The following is a 16,731-nucleotide window of genomic DNA, read 5'->3' as shown; positions in this document are numbered from 1 at the left end:
TTTTATATCAAATAATCACTATCCATAATAATTGCTTCGACCAAATCAAGCAGGGAGAACACGTATTTAAAATTATTACTTAAAATTATTGTTTAATGTTCTTATTAAATCACTTTAGAGAAGGCTAGGAAAGGAAATTGACTAGAATTCCAAAAAAAAAAGAAGGGAAAAAAAAAAAACATTAATCCACCTACTATTTTTAATTACTTTCACGAATAATGGATTAAGTAAAGGATTATTAACAGCAATATTGTAATAGATAAAACACTGAATTTCTTTGTAGAAATTCTTACATGTACTCATGTGAATCAAACGTTGAAAATTAAGATTATATTATTCAGTGGATATTATTTCAGTGGACAAAGTCAAAAATTCAATCGTAAACACAGTGACCTCCAAAGTATTTAGTCACGTCAAATACATCCCAAAATATTCACAGAAAAACAAAAAGTTTTTTTTTTTTTTTTTTTTTTTTTTTAAAAGCAGAATATTAAGATTTTTTTAAGTATGCATATTTTAAATGAAATTCTTCAAATTTAACTTTTTAATAATTTTGTTGAACAAAGTGTCCAAAAAAATCTCACCAAGTTAACCATCACCCTAGAGATAACCGCATTTTTTTTTTTTTTTTTACTAATATTTTGCGGACGAATAAAAAACTAAGAAAGCAAATTTTAAATAAGCACTTGATCTTTTGATGACCAGGTGATTGGCCGAAATATCGTTTAATTTAAATCAAATCTCTTATCATAATTCTCTCAACAAAAGAGAATTAATAAAGTTGATTCCCATTAAAAAATCGCATATTATTTTTTTAAAAAAGTTATCTATTTTAGAATAAAAGAGTAGAAAAAAGTATCTTAAAAGTATCAAAACAATCTATTTCAAATTCCAAGTTATCTTGTGCGGTTCGAATTTCATTGCAACAATGAAAGCTATTATTGAAAATCATGCACAAAATATGTTTAAAAATTTATCAAAAATCAGAAAAAAAATTGTACGGCAATTAAATGGTATTAAGTATTCTCGGAAGTCACCGCGCAAAAAGTCAAAATGTCACTTTGTTTAATTGAAATTTTAAAGTTGTACATACTCGCAATACGGTGCACATTAACATCCTAAAAAAAGTTTGTGCCAAAAACGCCCTATGACAAACGATTTGACATGCGCATCACAAACATTTTCTTGCATAAATATACATCTAGTATGAAAAAATGAACTGTACACAAAATAAACACGCGATTTAAACTATAATGATCATACGCATATACTACAATTAAGCTCATCATTAAAGTATAATGGCATATGAAGCTATATTTTTCTATTTTTCCAATGACATTTATGCGAAATATTAATATATCATAAAACATATTTTATAATTTAATTATTTTTTTAAATAGAGAAAAAATTTTTAATCCTGAATTTAGCCTTTTTTAAAACACTGTCAAAGAAAAGAAAAAAGAAAAAAGAAAAAAAAAAAAAAAAAAAAAAGGAATAGTACTGAAGCAAAAGCTTAAGAATAACTCAGAATTCCTGCAAATTACAACAGCGTTAGTGCAAAATCACAAAATTTTAGTCTTTTTTTTTGCCAAAATGAACGTAACTTACAATAGTTCATCATTAGTTAATTTCGTAATTAAATATGCAACAAATTTCAGATTTATATTGTACACAGTATTTCAGTAATCGTGTCCGAAAATTGAAAATTTTTTGGAAAAACCACATTTTGAGAAAAACGGATTTTAAAGTTTTCGTTTTCAATTTTCAGTGAGATGAAAAAGGGATTTCACAGATTGGTAGCTTATTATTATTATTTTTTTTCCTTGAACGCAGTTCATTTTTTTTTTTAAATTTAAATTCTTTTCTTTTTCTTCACTACTATGTATTATGATCTACTATGCAGTTTGAATCAGCAAATTTTTATATATTTTCAGTTTTTTTTAACGTGAAAATGTATGTCAACCAATTTGGAGGTACTGTTATCAATTAATATCTGTCAAAAGTATATGATTTATAGACTTCCCATGCACTTATTGTCAGAAATTACAATATGAGTGGAAAATAATGATATTTAAAAATATCTAAATTTGCAACAGTGCAATCGGAAACAAAGAAATTCATACTGAAAATAATCCAAAAAAATATCTAGAATATGATAACAGAAATGGAAAAGGATTCGGGAATAATTTTTAAATAACCTAAATATAGATAAAGAAAAAAAACTTATTTATAGTATTTAAACTTGTTTCAGAAATTTGTTGCTTTAATCGTCTGCTAAATTGCCTTTCATTTCATTTCTAATTATCACAGATAAAAAATAAAATTTTGAATTTACTTTCTGTTTCAGATTTCATTGAAAACAAAATTTTTGAATATTTAAAGCATTTACTTTATATATATATATATATATATATATATATATACAGTGGCTCAAAAAATTGAGAGTACACCTTACTTTTACTTGACAAATCCGACTTTCAATGTAAATAACTTATTACCGGGAAGTGCAAACATGTTTTCATTTTTACACATAACAAATGGTTTAATTTAGAGTAAAAATAAATAAAAATCAACGAAGAACTTCTAAATCGAAAAGTTTCAGAAGCATTTTAAATAAACATACGTAAACTTTTGCCTAAAAAAATTGAGAATACACCACTGAAATTTTTGCAATATCACGCATTGAAACAAAGTGTCACTATTAGGTTGCATGTCTTTTGGTTCTTAAAATGGCCCCTAAACGTCATGGTACCGATTCGACCCATTTTTGGTGGTATCTGAAGATATTTTACCCAATTCTTCTTGCAACACTTGTTTTAAATGGGTTTTATTTCTAATTTTGTGGTTTTGGACCACTGCTCCGAATTTGGTCCACAGATATTCAATGGTATTGATGTCGGGGTACTGTGGTGGTGTGTGTGACTGCTGTTTACAAGGAAAAAGACATATTTTGACGTTACGTGCATTCTGTTTGGGGTCGTTGTCCTGCTGGAAAAAGGAATTTCCATCTAAAACCAAATTTTTAACACTTTCCTTTAGATTGCTGCGAAGTATATTCAAGAAAACCATACCGTTTATAATGCCATCTATAAAAATTAAATTTCCTACCTCGGATGAAGCCATGCAACCTCACATCATGACGGAGTCACCATCATGTTTAACTGTAGGACGTAAATTTTTTGGATTCAAAGTAGTATTAGTCTTTCACCGTACAATACGACGGCCGTCACTGCCAAAAATGTTGCGTTTTCTTTCATTACTAAATATAGCTTTCATCCATAGGTTATTAGTCTTCAATTGTTGAGTTTTTGCAAACTTCAAATGCTTTTTCTGAATTTGCAAGCTGATGAACGGTTTTTCTCTAACAATGCGACTTTTATATCCAGCGTGTCTATGGCATTTCGCACAGTTTCAGCAGTTACACTTCTGCCTATGATTTGATAAGTTTCTGAAACAAGTTGGATGTACCATATAGTCGCAGCAATCTAAAGGAAAGTGATAAAAATTTGGTTTTAGATGGAAATTCCTTTTTCCAGCAGGACAACGACCCCAAACAGAATGCACGTAACGTCAAAATATGATGTCTTTTTCCTTGTAAACAGCAGTCACACACACCACCACAGTACCCCGACATCAATACCATTGAATATCTGTGGACCACATTCGGAGCAGTGGTCCAAAACCACAAAATTAGAAACAAAACCCATTTAAAACAAGTGTTGCAAGAAGAATTGGGTAAAATATCTTCAGATACCACCAAAAATATGTCGAATGGTACCATCACGTTTAGGGGCCATTTTAAGAGCCAAAAGACATGCAACTTAATAGTGACACTTTGTTTTTATGCGTGATATTGCAAAAATTTCATTGGTGTATTCTCAATTTTTGGAGGCAAAATTCTACGTATATTTATTTAAAATGCTTCTGAAACTTTTCAATTTTGAAGGTTTTCGTTGATTTTTCTTTATTTTTTCTCTAAATTAAACCATTTTTTATGTATAAAAATAAAAACATGTTTGCACTTCCCGGTAATGTGTTATTTATATTGAAAGTCAGATTTATCAAGTAAAAGTAAGGTGTACTCTCAATTTTTTGAGCCACTGTATATATATTAGAAATTTTTGAAGTGTCGAATTATTTTTTAAAAAAAATCCAAAATTTAATTCTAATTTGATTAATTTAATTGAAAATTATAATTTTTTTAAAAAGAAAAATGTGATTTTTATGCACTTTTTGTGAGTATTCACGCTTATATTTTTAACAGAAGGCTCAATAACTAAAATGTTTTAATTGAACTTACAAGAATTCCATTAAGAATTTAATGTAGAATATTGAATAGCCTACAAAACCTTAAACACAGCAACACATTTAAATATAATTCAAATAATTTTTAAATAAATAATATTTGTATTATTGCGATCCTAAATGTAAAATTCAATGAAAATTTTAAATTTTATTAAATTAGGTAAAAACATTCAACTTCGACCTACAACGTCGTATTTCAGCCTTTACATCATTTGATAAGATCGTCTTCTATCAATTTGTGAAAATTATCCGGATTTTATAAATAAAAATTATATTAGTTCTCATGCTCATTTATGTTGAACCTCTCCTTTAGCGAAATAATGACAATTTCAATTAAACTAATTACCGTTAATATCTGCAAATGTAGTAAATGGCTGGAACTGAAAACCGTGTGCAAACAGCATGATCATATTCAGATGTATACAAAGGAATTAAAAGAGAGAGAGAGACAGTGGCATAGGCAGTGTGCACTTGAACCGTTGGAGCTGGCTCCCTCTGATCAATCTTGCTTTTGGAAATGACTATATTTGTATTCCTTGAGTAACATTTTAAATAATCAACACATATAATTGCCCACCGACGTTAGTATCCTTGGGGGGGGGGGGGGGGGGGAGAAGAGTTAAAAGATATCCATGCCTTTTTGATCTGCGTCATTATCGGATGCGAAATCTCAAATTCTGTTTGGTGTTTAACACTTGAGACTTTTCTTTTGTGTTTCAAATGACTGATTTATTGGTCTGTGGATAAACCTAAACATGAATAAATAACAAAAGGTCAGTGAATTAAGTCTACAATTTGCATTATTTTATATTTTTGCTGATTCGTTATATGCTTTCTTCACGAACCAAATTTGAACATTATTGGTACTATTTTATTTCAGGATTTTTTTTTAATTTTGTTTTCGGCATTGCATTTTTTAGGGGGGGGGGTCAAAATTTGCTTCGACCCGACTTTAGTGATCAGTTTTCATTTGAGTACTCGTGAACATCGTGACCTTACTGTAAGGAAACAAAACTTCTAATGTTGTATATAATTACATCTAAAGCGTATTGCAAATATATATACATATTGCTTTTGCCATTAACTTCAATTAATTTTTCAACGGGAGTCAATTTCTACACAGGAACAAAGGTACGATACGTATGTTCGCAGCAGAAGACAAGACCGGAAGAGAATTTTTCCCTTCAATGGGTTATTAAGAGATTCTGATAGGGATTTCTTTGATATGGGTCGACTTAGGCAAGGGAATCTTAGGTATTCTTGAATGAAATGCGTAGTTAAGAACTTTTTTTTTATCTCGTCACTCATGGCTTAAGAGCATGTCAGCAATTTTTTAAATCTATATTTTTTTAAATAATTAAATAATGGATTTAGATCAGGAAATAAGAGAACATATTATAATCAAATTAACATGGGCTAATCTAAAATAAAAATTAGAAAATTAATTAAGAATTTTAAATTAACTTAAGAGATATCATTACTTAAATATTCCTAAAAAACTCTCTTTAGCAATGCGCATAAAATTTTCTATTACAATTTTCATTAATTAATCTGTAACAATCACATCTGTGATATTGGTGACAGGATTTCAGCCCTTCTAGAAGGGCGCACACACTTTAGTAGATTATAATATTAATCTTGGAAAGTATACTATGAAACATTAGTTAATAGCGAGTAATGTCTCACTTTTCACTATTAAAAATGATATACTCAAAATTATTTATAAATAAGATACTTTCTGATAATAGCAAAACTGAAAAATTATTTCTAATAATTATCTATAGAAGTTTTGTGGAAAATAAAACTCCGAGATAAACTTTTGTCGTGAATTTCTAAAACTTTTAAATCGTATCACAACTTTTTTATTGGAATCCAGTTCTGCACAAAAAGGATTACATTACAGACAATTCCCCTATCCTTTCACCTGTAACGCTCCCATTACTCACAACAAGCAGCTTTATAAAATCCCGTTGGAATTTACTTAAGACTGTAATTGTATATTTTATAGTAAGAGCACTTTTATTTATATATAATCCAATCAAACAAACAGGGGAAAAAATAGCCACTGATATCTTCACTTTCACGCTCAATTCAGCTGTATCTAAACCCGATTTGATAATGTAAAATTTAAGCTCACATATTTCGCGTTGACCTGAACCAAAGACGGCTTCCTATTTCTAAAGTTTGTTGATAGGTAATAGTCGTAAATGATATAAGAATAAAAATAAATGAAAAAATAGAGAAATTAAAGAGATTTGTTCACATACATTAGAAACAGATTTATAAAACTTGTCATCATTCCACAGAAAAAAAAAGGAAACCGAAAGAAAAAAGAAAAGTGTCTTCTACTGTACAGACAGAAAACATTGTAATCGTCAAACAATATTATCTTGAAATTTTAATGATTCTTCTCACTTCTGACTTCACCGAGCTCGGAAAACAAACCTTTCGAATTACGATGTCCAAAAACGGGAGAAGCAATACAAACGAAATTTATTTTATGGTATTTATACCAAAATTAGATCTATTAACATTCATATTCAGAAAGGTTGACAACAGAGTTTTTCAAAATAATCATAACCACAACAGAAGTTTCATTAAGAACGGAAATTAGACATTATACAAAGGATTTCATTATTTCTAAATACTAGAAATATTTAAATTTATAATGCAAAATTTACCTTACTTTTATACTTAATATGATTGTACTATTACTCCAAAAACAGCACCTGTTGTGGGCATATGCATAAAGAAATTTTTTATAACCTTATGATGTGATAATAAATTTATATGCATCTTTATTTTCGAATGTTCATCTAAAACACCACAGTTTACCTCTTAGGGAGTAATTTATGAAATTCATGGAAAGTTTTTATTTTAATAACCTTTTTAAAGAATCTATAAAATAAATATATTTTTATTTTTACAACATATAATAAAGATGAAGTGTATTGGTGCTCTATAGGGTAGACCACCTGACCTAGAGCTACCAAACTAGGCACTTAATATTTGGAGGGCGGGGATGTGCTCCTCAGAGCGATTTTTTTTTTTTTTTAATGTTAATAAAAATTAAATGAAATTTTGGCGTTTTTCACACAATAATTTCCAAAAATATTACAGCACGAAAACGATTTTTTCATCACCTTTAAATTAAATATATATTTAATGATACAATCATTTTTGCTCTATAATTTTTATTTTTAACCGATAAAAATATTTAAAGAATGTTTTCAATAAAAATACAAAGACACTTTAATTTATCTAAATTTTCGAACGATATAAAATTAAGTATGTAGCATCGAGTTTGAAAAGAATAACTTGATATAATAGGCTTCAGTCCTGCATTTCCTTATCCCCAAATAACAACCAATGTATAGTTGAAATTTACATTAAAAAACAAGACGCTTAAAAAAATGAACTACAAATTAACTTCCATATAATATTTTTTTAAAATAAGAATCTCTTTATGACTTATATCTATTTACAAAAAAACAAAGCACCCTTGCGATCATTCTATTTATCATAAAAAAATTAGTTTGATTTAATCTAATTAAATATATATTCAGAAGAAACACGGGTGCGGTTTGGAGAAGAATCTCCTCATTCCAATTTGTCGTCAGATGTGAGCGATATTCAGAACCGGATGAAGCCTTTTAGGAAGCTATAGGCAATGCAAGTCATTGATGATTCTAATTTTCTACAGCAAATAATTTTTTTAGTTATTTAAATGTTAGTTATCGCACTTGCCATAGACAAGCCCGCTGGCTAAGTCAGCGATTTTAAGCTGAGTTTGTGCAGTAGCTTCAGAGGGTAAAGGCCCCTGAGCACCCGAGGGCAGAAGTTTGACTTCTGGCTCATATGATGATGACACAAACACATTCACTTGCACAACCCCTTTATACAAGGGGGCTCTTTCACACACCTCACAGATAGAACAAAGGGTAAAGAACATCCATGCCCGAACCCGGAACACCCAGATCAAGAGAAGACGCGCTACCCCTAGGCCAGGACGCCGGCATTTATTTAAATTCTCTATATAAGCTGTTTTATGTAGGAAATATTTATAAATTGACAAAACATTTAAATATGGACTTCCTTCGAGACACTTCGTTTCATCGTTTCAGCATTTCGAATGAATATATATATATATAATTTTTTTAACACAATCTAAATATAAAATCTAGCATTTTTAAATAATAAAGCAACATATTTATATAGTTTTTAAGCCTAACATAAAATTTTAAAAGGTTACTAGGAATATCAAAATAACATTGAGACATTTGAACGATACTTGATTATAATTCGAATTAGTACTAGTACAAGGTTTATGTAAATTAAAATATAAAATTAATACTCCAAAACATCACAAATAATATATCAAAATGTTGGGGAATCCTAATATTGCGTGGCAATAGGCAGTTATCTATTTGATAATTCGGCCCTGGAGATACTTAAAACAGCATTGAACACAACCAAATTCCCATTTTCTGTTTTTCCAACTTGAGAACATTTGATCCTCGAGGATGGATTAATTACTATGCATTAGACTCAAATGTACGATGGATGATCGATCTGAATCAATGCCTTACACTAAAGCTTCGCAAAATGCAAATAAAGGCACCAAATTAAGCACCACCAAAATTTACGATACAGTAAAACCTAGGTATGGTTACGCATTATTTGTCTTGCAAAAGATAACGATCCCTTAACATTCTAGTTTTCGTACGATTATTCTACATATTTATTGAATATGGTAAAACGAAAAGAAAATAAACGTGAAGCAATTATGAACTCTAGCAAATTTAACAACGAACTAATCAGAGTATTAAAATATTTAGACAATCAAAAACAGTAACTTGCAGTTACAGTCAGTCTTAGGTCATTTTTTTTTTATATTTCTATTTTAAATTCAGTGGAATTAAAAATCCTTTCTTTATAATGCTGCTTAGTGAACATAATAGCTGGTTTACTGATTCAGTTTACAAAATAAAAAATCATCAGTTCGAGACCCTTTTTCACAGAAAATTCACAATATAGAGGCTGTTGAATTTTCAATCTGTGATGTGTCAAGCCTCTTCATTACAATATAATGTGGATGTATCGAAAAATAAAGTACTCGGACCTCTTCCTCCGTGATTCAGCATCATGAGTTCCCAATAGCTCTAAGTTAATTTCGAAATAGGATGTTAGTCTAATAAATAACCGTTAAAATTTCCAGAACCTCAACCTTCCGCCTACGAAAGAGGATTTGACAAAGCCCAGGCTATAGAATCAGTCTGGTTATAACTTTATCCTTGTACGCCTTGAGTCCTTGTACCTCAAAGAGTAATCCTCCATTCATTTCGTTTGAAAACAGATTTTTTTTTAGCCAAGAAAAAGTTTTTTTTTTCTATTTTATTTATTAAATTAAAATATTTAATACAATTGCAAAATATTATTTATTATATTAAAACATTAATACAATTGCAAAATATTATTTATTATATTAAAATATTAATACAATTACAATTTTTCCAATTTTATTAATTTGCCAAAATTTAATACCCAATCTTTTTTTCTTCTCGACAATTCCCTTTATGTAAAATTAGTCTTTTTTCACATTTCTTTGCTCAATAGCAATGAAAAACCTGAAACTGCAAACTATCTAAAAGGTGAAGAATTTTATTTTAGTTACAATCACCAGAATGAAATCTCATTTAATCACTTCGATACTAACACCAACTATAATACTTCTAATAAAAAAAAATCCAGTTATTCTTCATTCAAAGCATTAAAAAAAGGTCAATGAGAAATCGAAATTACACCAACTCCGGCCATTATGTAAATAAAAATACCAACGACAAAAATAATTTCTTACATTGTTGAGCAGAAAATCTTTTTATGCAATGACCTCCAATAAGTACTAATAAAATGCAAATTTCGAATGAATATCAAATAAAATTACTAAACAATTCAAGTTGGCCAAATAATTTCTCAGTGGATGCTTGAGTAACGGGAGTACTACACTATAATTTTCTAAGTTTAGATTTCTGAGACTATACTTTAAACAGTTAGTGAATTATAACGGAATAAACTGGAACAATATACATTCATTATAACAAATGCATATGACCTGCAACGTTTTTATTTTACATTTAAATAGAGAAAATTATACCTAAAAAAATATGTCAACCGAAATTCCGTTGCAGACTACATTGCCCATGAAAAAATACCGTCACGCAACAAATGCAAAGTATGGGCAATCAAAATAGATGCCTCCTCATTTTGCAACAGTCAAATTGAAAATTCCATCCAAAAGTCGGTTTCATTCGGAAATAATTCCTTCAAAACAGATTCACCGACAACGGTCACCAACATTCAGTTACTAAGTATTCTATGTGTATTCTTCAGCACAAATGATACGTAGCAAAATGAGCGTTGGATATGAAAAGCATTCCCCGAATTAACAGACTATCTTTGAAAGATGCAACAAAAAAGAGCCCCGTTCAAAAACAGAATCCGTCACGGGTGAACTCACACTTTGTCCTCCAAGCAACGATCCGGTGGATAATTAGAGGCGCTTTCAATACCGTAACTTTAAGGTCGAAGGGAGGAACACTATCTAACGGGTTAATTACCAGTAAGGAAGACTAGCGCTGCGCATACAACGGGAGATTAACTTTCTGTTGTTTAGAAAGAAAAGGAGAAGCTGTAACAAAGAGATCAAAGGTGTTTTCCACGTGCGCTTATGTTAGGACTCATTTTAATAATAATTCTAACAGCATTTTCATAAAGCTAAATTGCTATATTCCTATTTTACTGCTTCCAATATGGAAATAAAAATTATTATAATACACTTTAGAAGTGCTAACCACCATCTAATGTAGATTTATTGGAGTCCCTCATAAATGGAAAAATATAAACTAAATGAGTAAGTGCGCTGTGGCAATGGCGATCTAAAAATTCAAATTTATTGTCTCTTTTGATGAAAATAGATTTTAAAAAAACTCATTCTCAAGAAAAAAATTCTTTTGAAAAAAAATAAGAGGAAAGCAAAATTTCATTCATTTAAAAAAATTGTTTAAAAATAATTTTGAAATAAGAAAAACAGTATCTCATAGATTCTTTTAATAAAAGAAATCCACGCAAAAAAATAATCTTCGAAAGTCATTTACTTCACGAAAATTTTACACATATCTTTAATTTCTTGCATTCAGGCTCCAAAATTAGAAGGTTTCAGGATTAATTTAAACAAAAACCATACTAAATAAACAAATAAATAAAATCCAAGGTATATTCTTAGACTATACCCAGTTATTAATCCATTACTAAAATTAAATAAAAATTATAACAATTTTCCTAAACTTTTCTAATTAGATTATTTTTATATTTTAAATGGAAAAAAAAAATAACTTGGACTAAGCTACCAAAATACAGGAAGTGACATACGCAATCGATTAGATTGCATGATATTAAACATCTGGTGTCTTCTAAGGAGGGAAGCCTTAGATGAGGCACAGAGATGGCTGATCTCTTATGACAAGTTGCATCAAAACAAATTATAAGTTCAGCCTTACCCACTTTCAAATCAAATGTGACACTTCTTTTGTGGCTATAAGGTTTCAGTTAAAAAAGAAGAAAAAATACAATTTAAAAAAAAATTATTGCGACTTGGAAATTAAAGATGTTTTGTGAGAAAGAAATCATAAGAGAAATTGAAAATTAATATATAATAGTGGCTTATTAATGAAATATTATACAAAAAAAATTATTGACTAAAAGTCTTAAGTTTTCAATGATAAATCTTTTATACATCTGTTAAATAATGTTTCAAATTATAATTTACATATAAATCTTTTGAAAAAACTCACATACATAAAGTCAACTAATTATTTTTAACAAATCTGAACTTAAAATTTAACTGAAAATTATTACAAAATGTATGTAAAAGACAAAAAAAAAAAAAAAAAAAAAAGGAACCTTTTTATCTCTTGATTTTATACAAAAATAATTAACGACTAATAAATAAAATCTTATATTTCAGTGTTGGGAAAAAAAAAAAAGACAATACAGAGCTCTTTGTAACATTTTTTTCCTCATCAATATAAATGGAAGCTTTTTTTAAAAATATATATACTTATTTTTTAAAAAATACAATTTAATGGAAAACTTTGTTGGTCGCTAAAAAAAAAAAAAATGAATAGATGTCGAACAGAAATGTCAAATTTCAGGAAAAAACTTTTAATAGCAAAAATCAATTTTTCTATTCCATTAATAATTCGGGGGGGGGGGGGTTCTCCCCTTCCCTCTACATGTCTCAGGCTAACAGTCAAACCGAACAAGTATTCAACAAATTATTTAAAAATTATAAAATTATTATTTTTCTTTACGCTAAATCAGTTTTGTTCATTGAAGTGAGGTGATCAGTTTAACTCAAACGAATAACATAGAAATAAAAAATAAGAAGCTGTAATTAAAAGAATAAAATGTTTGATGTAGCATGACTCCATATAAAATTTTCCCACCTAAAAAGCAAAATAATATTTCTGTAAATTAAGGCGTTACCAGTTACATCATGGCAAAATTGAATATTTTAATTTCTTTCTTATATCTATGAATTATAATACACAAAACAAATATTTAGAAATGTTTTCATTTATTATTTATTCCTTAAAAAGTAACAAACTAAGAAAAAAAGTATAAAGATTGTGTATTTTTCCTCTAATGTGTTATTGTAACTTAGAATTGAAAACAATATATAATGAATATTTTTACAATATCTGATAAATAGAAAATGTCAAACAATCATTTCTGCCTAACACTATAAAGATTTTTTACTTTTACTACTGCTACTAAAGCTACTTATTTTTATAAATATCAAAATTCTTATGCATAAACAGCATTATGAGTTAAGTTTCATAATTTTAACTTTTCCTTACAGATATGCAAGTGCAACAGTAGTTGAATTTTTTGCTTATAGGCTTGTATCAGTAGAAGGACCTATAAACTATAATATACATTTACTTCTAACTTTTAATCTTGATCAGTATGTTAAAATCAATTTCAAGTTCCATGTATAATTACACAAATATGACTACATACCCAAAATAATTATTGATTTCATACCTAACTTTTAAATTCTGCTCTATATCACTAAGCAATTAAGATTTTACTCCTTATAAAGAGTTATTCTATCACTATCATAATTATCCTTTTGATAGTTTTATTTTGTAGACTTTTTATATAATCCCATTAAATTCATGGCTAATGAGGAAAAGCAAGAATAGGCAACTAACAAGTAGTCAAAAAGTATAATAGAGCTTATTTTAAAATGACTTAAAAACTAAAAAAAAGAGCCTATACTTTTCTTTATAAGAATTTAATTAATTATTTTCATAATTCTTCCATTAATAATTCAGAGATAAAGAAAACAATGATGTAGTAAAACTACATTCAAAAAATGCACACATATAGCATGCACACAAATACATTATTTTCTTCTGTTACATAATTTAATTAGAATATTCATAACTGTTAGCAAAGCAACAATTAAAATTAGAAACTGAATAATTAAAAAAATTTGAATCAATAAAAGGACTGACAATAAGTTTGATTCTCTACTAGAAAATTCATTTTTCTGGCCTGAATTATTTGAAGCGAACCATGGAATTCCCATTGAGCTGTCTAGAAATGGTAATTTATATTTGGAATGCATAAGTGAATTTACTCGAATTATTAGAGCCTCAGAAAGCCTAAAGAGCCTTATTTTTCACTCAACACAATCTATCTATAGTTAATTTTTTATTTTATAAAAAAAAACAAGGATGATTGTTTGAAGTAACATATATAATTAAGTAAAATTCAATATTTTGAAATTTTTATTTATATTCCAACTAGGTTTCTCCCCCCCCCCCTTCTAATCATTATTTTCTGATTGAGTAAATCTACAATATCTAAACAATTATAGATAAAATTTAAAAAAATTATGGATTTAAAATATTTAACATTTTCTCTTAAAATGCCTAATTTGAATAGTTGAATAGTCCAGTTTCTGTTTCAAGCCAGATTGAAAAAATATGCTGTTTAATCAAATTTTTCAGGTTATAATGAAATAGTTTGTATTTTGATTTAAAAAAAGATTTATGCAATTTCATCTAAAAATTAGATTTAGAAGAGTTCTTTCACAGTTTAACTATGCACAAACAACTCATCCTAGAATATAATTTTATCTCATTCTTGAATATATTGTTATTAAATTTTATATGTATGCTCAAACTGTCATTTGTATCACTGGCAAATAAATCAGGCATTCTATTTTTAAATAATTGTTCCATTTCCTCAATATCTTCAACAATCTACACTGAAATTTTGAAAATCAAGGCATTTCAATGTGCACATGCATATTTAAAAAGAATATTTATAAGCATTGATATTAAGTTTTATATTTTAGAACAAAACAAAAGCCTTCAAGAATATTATTGTCTAAATTACGTTAATTAATTAGCCATTCAAATGGCCTTGAGCAACTAAAATTTGCAGAATAAAGTAAATCAAATATATTATAAAATTTTTATGATTTATATTATTGAATTTTTATTTAAATATATATTACAGATTCATATCTGGTAAAAGAAATAAAAATTATAAGTCTTCAAATGCAAGATGCTAAATAAAACATGTTTTACAAATTTAAGAATGCATATTGCACAAATTGAAAATAAATGTACTATACAATTAGTTTTGTATACCATTTTTAATACTGGCAATAAGTTTCTATACATGAGAAAAGAATTCTACTTTAATATGATATAAAACAATTCAAGTGCTTAGAGATAAAAAAAATTACATAAATTAAAATTGGATTTCTTTAGCATTAATTTAAGAATTGTATCTTATTTATTTCTATGTATATCCTAATGGTATCAGAACAAAAATTTTAATACATTTTTTAAAGTATTTGAATCAACTGAAAATTCTTTCAAACAAAAGCTAAATTCATAAAATCAGTAAAATAAATAATTGAATTTTTAAATAGAAACTATAAATTGAAGTACACAAGATTTTATTTCTTTTAAAGATTGTCTTTCAATAAATTCACTCAAAATAAATTAACTTTGAAAATAAATTGACAATATATATATATTGTTTTACTAACAATCGTTACATGCAAATTAAATAAGTGGCATTTTAAACAAAGCTAGTATACTGCTGATAATGATATTTAAAATGCACTCCCTAATTGTCAAAGAACCATAAAAAATTGCTATTATATAAAAATAATTATCAATTGATCATAGATGTATTCTTTATGCACTGAATACAAAGAGAAATATTAAATATTCATTTATATTAATGAAATATGTTTCATAAAATAATAAGGACATGGTGCAATTTTGGAATATGCACTATTATTGCATTCAATATAGATATTTTATGGAATTATCTTTTATTTCAGATTTTATAGATGCTTATAAGTTGTCATTAAACTAATAATAAAAAAAAAGAATTCAATCTAAATCAAACTAACTTTCATTCAAATAATTTTTATATCTATTACTATAATTTATTTGTAAATACTTAGAGAAATAGAGCAATAAAATCATTAATTTAGATTTCATGAAACTAAGCAATTTACCGGTATGATCATACTACGCTCTTTCAGCAGCTAATTACTTTATATGGAAAAAAAGTGAATTATTTTCAGAAGATTAAAATAAAGATGTTTTATTCTGATGATTTTTTTATAAAAGAAATTAAAAGATTGATTAATAAAAAGCAGCCCCCCAAAAATGTGACTTAAACATATACTTACAAACATATCGCAACTTCTGAGATTCAGTTTAACAAATTTGTGCTTAATCCCGAGATATATCATAGTGAAACAACATTATATACTAAATTTCAGAAACATAAACAAGTACAAACACGATAAATTTACAAACGCTCATCACACTCTCTCATCCACCTTAAACACAAAACACATTTTGACAGTTTTCCTTCCTAGAAAAGAGAAGTTGGAGTATTCTTTTGTGTTATGTGAAATAGACTATTCTCCCGTTATGTAAAATAATATTTTCCCTGGAAATGGCAACATTTTCATGCTGCTAATTAAAAGACCAAAAGGGTAAACATTATTTCTAAATTATAATTCAAAAAATAAATAGGAATGTAATTTATAAGTATCTTCTTGTCAAATAAAGGGCATATAATTTTCTTACTGTGCTCTAGTTCGACCAGGGATCTGTGACGCATCCATAGTACTTTTTATGGGATTGCAAGTTCTTATCGAAAATTTAGGTGATATCGTTCTAGCCGAAATATATAATTATTAATGCCGTCTAACAACCGCCATCTTCGCCCTTTTCCGTCAGCAAGTAAGGCAATGATTTAAAATAAATTGTCACATTCATTTGAAGTCCGTCACATAATGGCAAGCAGTAGTAATTT

The 16,731-nt window shown here is 27.8% G+C and overlaps 1 protein-coding gene across 1 annotated transcript in view; it reads right to left on the bottom strand.

Moving 5' to 3' along the window:
- LOC129968449 (CYFIP-related Rac1 interactor B-like) overlaps positions 1-16,274 on the bottom strand; it is a 45,850-nt gene extending 29,576 nt beyond the window's left edge. The window contains exon 1 of the mRNA XM_056082321.1: positions 16,097-16,274. The gene's annotated coding sequence lies outside the window, so the exon portion shown is untranslated. The remainder of the gene's footprint in view (positions 1-16,096) is intronic.
- Between the last annotated feature and the right edge of the window lie 457 nt (positions 16,275-16,731).

Source organism: Argiope bruennichi, chromosome 1 (genome assembly GCF_947563725.1).
Source record: "Argiope bruennichi chromosome 1, qqArgBrue1.1, whole genome shotgun sequence".
NCBI lineage: Eukaryota > Metazoa > Arthropoda > Arachnida > Araneae > Araneidae > Argiope > Argiope bruennichi.
Note: the sequence above shows the minus strand (reverse complement) of the source record. Positions and strands in the feature narration are given on the sequence as shown.